The sequence below is a fragment of the Uranotaenia lowii genome, chromosome 2, assembly GCF_029784155.1.
Source record: "Uranotaenia lowii strain MFRU-FL chromosome 2, ASM2978415v1, whole genome shotgun sequence".
Taxonomy (NCBI): Eukaryota; Metazoa; Arthropoda; class Insecta; order Diptera; family Culicidae; genus Uranotaenia; species Uranotaenia lowii.
In genome coordinates, this window is record NC_073692.1 from 387741121 (window position 1) to 387747089 (window position 5969).

General features: G+C 40.4%; 1 long non-coding RNA gene across 1 annotated transcript; it reads right to left on the reverse strand.

The window, feature by feature from the left end:
• Nucleotides 1-5181: 5181 nt before the first annotated feature.
• LOC129747131 (uncharacterized) lies at nt 5182-5767 on the reverse strand. Its single transcript, XR_008737446.1, has 3 exons — nt 5710-5767; nt 5575-5643; nt 5182-5497 (listed from the first exon to the last, which is right to left on the reverse strand). It is a non-coding gene; the product is annotated as an uncharacterized LOC129747131 (long non-coding RNA).
• Between the last annotated feature and the right edge of the window lie 202 nt (nt 5768-5969).

A 5969-nucleotide genomic window follows, 5' to 3' on the forward strand; every position in this document is an offset into this window, starting at 1 on the left:
TTGACTATCTAGATTTGTACAGTAATTAATCACTTTGTTTACTATAGTTGTTCCGTTCAGTCCCTATAAAACATTGGTGCTAAGTTTGTTATTCGTTACTTATTAAATTATTTCTTTAATTATTTGTTGCTCCTTATTCCATTATTTATTTATTAGTTTATAGATTTTTGTTTACCTAGTTTAATATTTAGTCGTAAATTTCTTTTTTTCTTCATAATCCGTACTTTATTTCGTCATTTTTGACTTTAATAGAAAACAATCCTTGCGGAAAGGACATCTACATTATATTTGGGTTACAAATTTCAAGTTTCCTTATAAAAAAAAAGACTTGAACTAAATTAATTAAAAGTTATTTACATAATAATAATATAAACATGGCTGCTAGATTTCCAAATGCGGATCATTTAACAAACGAGGAAGTACAATACGAGCTTAAATTACGCGGGAAAACGAAAGAAGCCGGAAGTGATTTGAAATCTCAACATAGACTGCTTAGATTGCTGTTTAAACAGGATGGTCAGGAAGGGAATAGGTATGAACCGCCGTTCACATTCGAACAAGAGATCGACATCGTTCAAAGTCGGGTTTATCCTCTTTTAGATTCACTGAAAAAGAGAGCGGATGCTCGGATTGCGTCTAGATTGTGGCATTATTACCACAGAATAGGTCGCACGAAACCCGGAGACGATAAGGGAAAAATGCTTAAAAGGGAGATTTTGGAAGAGATGGAAGTAGTATTACTGGGACCAACTGGTGAAGCATCAAATACACTATTAGATCAAAGCGAGCATGAGGAGGGAACGGGGTTGAGTGAGCCTGGGGAGGGCGCAGAAAATTTGGAACGCAAAACCGGCACAAAACCGCGGAGTCAAATTCAACCGCCAGAGAGTAAACCATCATATCAGGACCTAGAACGTCGCGTGATAGAACTCGAATCTTTAGTTCAACGGCTTAGTTCAAATGGGAATGGTCAGAATACGATCACCAGGGAATCTCTAGTACAGTCAAGAGTTCGATCAAAAATTTCCGACGGTTCGGACACAGAGCAGACGGTTAAAGAGGTCAGGAGAATACAAGTACACCCCACCCCCAAATTTCAAGAAGCAGATGTAGATACAGATCCGGATGATCCTAGGTTGCCCAGAAACAGAAGTTTACATCAGAGATTCACAAATTCTAGTCGTTATAGTGAGGATGATTACCCTACGAGTCTCGAAGGCGAGAGACGTTTTCAGAGAGGCTCCCGGCACGCTGTCAAAGGACTCTCGCTGCTGCTGATACCACGGTCGGGGTCAAAGTGAAAGAACGCAGATCGCGGATTCCTCAGTTCGCGCATGTCTTCTTGTGTTACACGAAACGGAAGTCAATGACCTCCGAAAGGCGTCATCGATTCTTCGGACAACAATACTCTTAATTTGCCCCCGATCCAAAAGAGTTTTTCTCTTTCCCTCCTTTGATATTCCAATCGTCCCCGATGACCGATCCACCCTTGGATTCACGAAGTTACAAACAAATACAAACTAATAACTATACATTCATATACGGAAGCTGGAGTAAATCCGGTAAACTTCTCAGTGAGACGAGTTCGAATGGATGGGCGCTTTATGTGTTTCCTTTTAACAAAATGTTTATATTATCTAACTTTAGGCGTTTATATGACTACTGTACTAAATGAAAAACAAACAAGTAAACTAGAATTTTACGTCGATTTATTTATGTTCCTTTTACGAAATGTGACTATGTTACATAATCCTACCCTAGAGTTACGAAAATTTGTTTGAATTTAAAAAATTCAAACAAATTTTCGTAGGTACTTCTACATTAGTTTTTGGGCTATTTTTATGTTTGGCTATTATTTTGATATGGCTTTACGACAGTGACACTGGTTGGCAGTATAACACGAACATTCAAATTACTTTCACACTGACACTTACTCTTTTCTTCTAGAATAGGCTTCGCTTCTAGGAAGATGAAAACAGTAAAAAATAACAGTTTTCGATTTTTTTCATTTGCTAGACATCTTACAGTCCAAAAATTCTATGTAGATCATAACCACAATCAACTCCAGATTACTCTGAACCCGAATATCCGATTTGGCCAATTTCTACATTTATAAACCCTGAATCCTGAATTATGATCACTCCAGAAGTAATTTATCCGAAATTCGATCATATTCGCTCTTCGCCAATTACTGTTTCATGTTATTCCATCTACTCCAGATTGGACAATCCGAAAACGATTAAGAATAAACATTTAACAAAATGTGCTTCTACAATAATTATTTCTTTCGAAATATTAAGAGAAATACACACACCCTAACATACTCATTCATTCAAGGTAACAAAATCAGCCGACTTTCATACTTTGGCCGATGAGGCACGCGTTCCTCACCGCCGTTGAACAAACACTCAAAACTGCCAACACTGGATCGATCAAAACAAACGAATTGTCAAAGTGAAATGTGTTGCGGTGAAAATTGTGGATCTAACGGAAGTTCAACTGTGTTGTAGCCGGATTTTTTCGTCAACTGAAACTTTACGATGGTTCTTTTGGTGTTGTTGCTGATTCCGGGTCGATTGCTGGTGCGGGTTATGCGGAAGGAAGTATTTTTTCAATTGCGTTGTAGATGTTTTGTTTATTTGGGACGCCTTTTAGATGGCGTATTCTCTCCTTTTTTTTTGCAGGATGAATACGATTGGTTTTGGCTCTAGCGATGGATAAGCTATACATGGAATGGAAAACAACCATGGTGACGTATTTTGAGTACAACATATATGAACTCAAATCGCTTATTTCCTCAAAAAAATACCTGGAATTCCCCGGATGGAACCGATTTTAACTTGAGTACCAGTATGGTGTCGGAACACAGGTATGTAAATCGTGAAATTTACTCCCCTATTGAATTAACATTTCGTACTTTCAGTTTACCTGATTTCGGAAGCGGAAACGAACCTTTGAAAAATCAAAACGGAGATTCAACCCAACATTAGGAAACGAATGTAGGCCAGAGTACAGCAGGTTTTTACACCAACCACTCTGCAAAAAAAAAACGATTCCTGATGAAGGCAAACCCCGATGGATTTCGTGCCCGAAAAATTGAAATTTTGTGGGAAAGAACAGCACCACGCAGTCAGGACACTATGGACAGGATTCGGCCGCCAAAAACGACGATTCGCACCACTGGGCCCTGTGATGAGTGTTGTGATTCTTCCGAAGGATTTTGAGCTGCTATCGGTTATGTTAAGGAGTGACAGTCGTCCTGCCCTGGAAGCAATCAATGTGGATTATGGCTAAAAGAAAACACCCTACAAGGATTACCTACTGGTGAAATGATTGCCACTCAAACATGTAAAACAGCTACAGGAAAAATAACATCGATGGGATCGTACAAATAGGAAAACCGTAAGAAGATTACTGTACTACTAACTACCTACTAATATTAATTTAAGATGAATACTGCCGAATGGCTAATTTTAAGAATTTAGGCGCGAAATTATAATTAATCACTATTACTAACTATTTACAAATTATGTACAGTTGAAGGGATTGATTTCTCATGCCCGTTTCGGGATAAATTTTACCCTTTTCGGTTTTTTGTCTGGTCGTATGTCAGTTGTTACTTCAGCCCCTACATTCTGAAGATGCATAGCTGTTTTATTTGTGCATCATTCGTTTAACTATAATCGATGTGAGGGTGGATAGAGTTGCAAGATAGTATTAGGTTGGCAGTAGAGGAATTCAAAAAAAGTTAAGTGTACATGCTCCTTCTTTCTCTCGTAGACCTCCTTACTTAGGGAAAGGGAATCAACGCTTATTGGCTCGCTTAGTATTCATGCTATGCATTAACTCTTGCCAGGTCATAGCCAAGCTCCTCCATTCTTCGTGCAGCCTACTACTACTGTTTTGAATTCAACACATGTGCCACTAGGTTTTTTCCAAATTACTGTTCTGCTTCCCCTAGGACTAACTCGAAACTTCAAAACCATTCCCAAAAATTTTTGATTGAATCTGGTACGATAGATAGGTAACATGATTAGTTGGTTCCTACTTTTGCGATCTTGTTTTTCCCTCTATGGTGTTTTTTTTTAAATGGTCGATCTGAGATTTTCGTAGCTTTAGGTCTAAAATTCTGTCGTTTTTGGTAAATGCGCCTTTTTGAGATGGTTTCCAAAAAAGACGCCGAGTCTTTTACCCGTTAGGTCTTCAAGCTCATAGCAGTGTTGTCCTAGATTTTTCCGAACTATGGCCAGTTCATATTTTGGTGCGAGTTTGGCACAGAATCCTTTTGCTTTGTCTGAAAGCTCGAACGTCCTTTTCATCACTGTCTCTCCAGGTACGTAAGTTGAGCAGCCAGGGTTTGAACGCAGGTTGTATGATTTCCGATGTCGTTCGTATGCTTTGGAGAGATTTTGCCGGATCTCTTCGTACAATTTATCGCGTGCGGTTTCTTGTGGCGGACTGTCCGGAATTTTACTCGAAGGTGGCAGTTCTCTCATGCGTTGATATTCTCGTCCATCGGATACCATTTCTCGTCCAAAAACTATGAAATAAGGCGAGTATTTTGTAGATTCGTGGATAGCATTGCGAATCGCACATGCGATTGTTTGCAAGTTATCGCCCCAATTTTTGTGAGTTTTGATAGTTGCCCTTATCGCGGTTGTAACTACCCGGTTCACCCTTTCTGTATTATTCACCTGAGGGTGGTATGAAGGTGTGAGCCAATGATTAACGTTGTAAGAGGCCAGTAACTCCCGAAAGATTTTGGAAGTAAACTGAGTCCCGTTATCAGTTAGGATGACTTCCGGTACACCAAACAGTTGGAAAATCATATTTTTTACGAACTCTACCAATGAATTGGATTTCGCTTCTCTAAACGGTTGGATTAGGACAAATTTGCTGAAAACATCTGTGGCCACTAAAAGACAAGTGTGTCTAGCTTTCCCTGAGACCGGCAGTGGGCCAACGTAGTCGAGTGTGACAAACTGCCAAGGATACTCCACGAATGTCTTCTGCTCTCCCATAGGTGGTACCGCATTTACATTTCCTGCTTTCGAAGTCTGGCATTTGATGCATTTACGACAAAATGTTCTTACTTGCTTTGCCATTCCCGGCCAGCAGTATCTGCGTTTAAGGTTCTGCAGGGTCTTTTCCTGTCCTAAATGCGCTACGTCGTGTGTGGATTTGAATTATTAGCAAATGATCATTTGTTTATATAATTACATGCGCATGTTTTTATGGGTACTCACTCCTTTCGTTGGTCGATAAAGTAGAGTACTACCTTTTCGGAACGCTTTGGTTGACGGCTCACGTTCCGGGAGGGACGAATTGACGGTCGTGTCCAGCTCCTTTTCCCACTCGGATTCGAGTCGGGAACCAAAACTTTGAACCCCTACCGGGCTGCCGGAATTAACGTTGGGGACCGGCGGTCGACGAGATCCTGGGCCAGGATTCCTGGCTGCCGCTTGTGCGTCGCTAGAAGTGCGGCGGTCGGTGATCGCTATATAGGTAGAACGTCGAACACGTTTTTTAAAATTTAACCACACATTATACACACACGTTTTTTTCACATCATACCTTTTTGTATTTTGCTGCCTCGCACACAATTTACCGCCCACACTACCTAGCTAGCTAATTAGTGATAGCCTATTAACGGAAGGAACAGAAAACATTTAGAACTTAAATACTAAAGGGCACTTCGCTCATTTTTACATTTAAGACAACGCGGAACAATGTCAAAGGACTCTCGCTGCTGCTGATACCACGGTCGGGGTCAAAGTGAAAGAACGCAGATCGCGGATTCCTCAGTTCGCGCATGTCTTCTTGTGTTACACGAAACGGAAGTCAATGACCTCCGAAAGGCCAAACGTTTCCGGACCATGATCGAAAAATGCATGGTTCCGTGATTGATTAATCTGGCCTGAAATCATTAATTTGAAAACCGCACACAGTTTGAGGGAAAGCATAAGGGA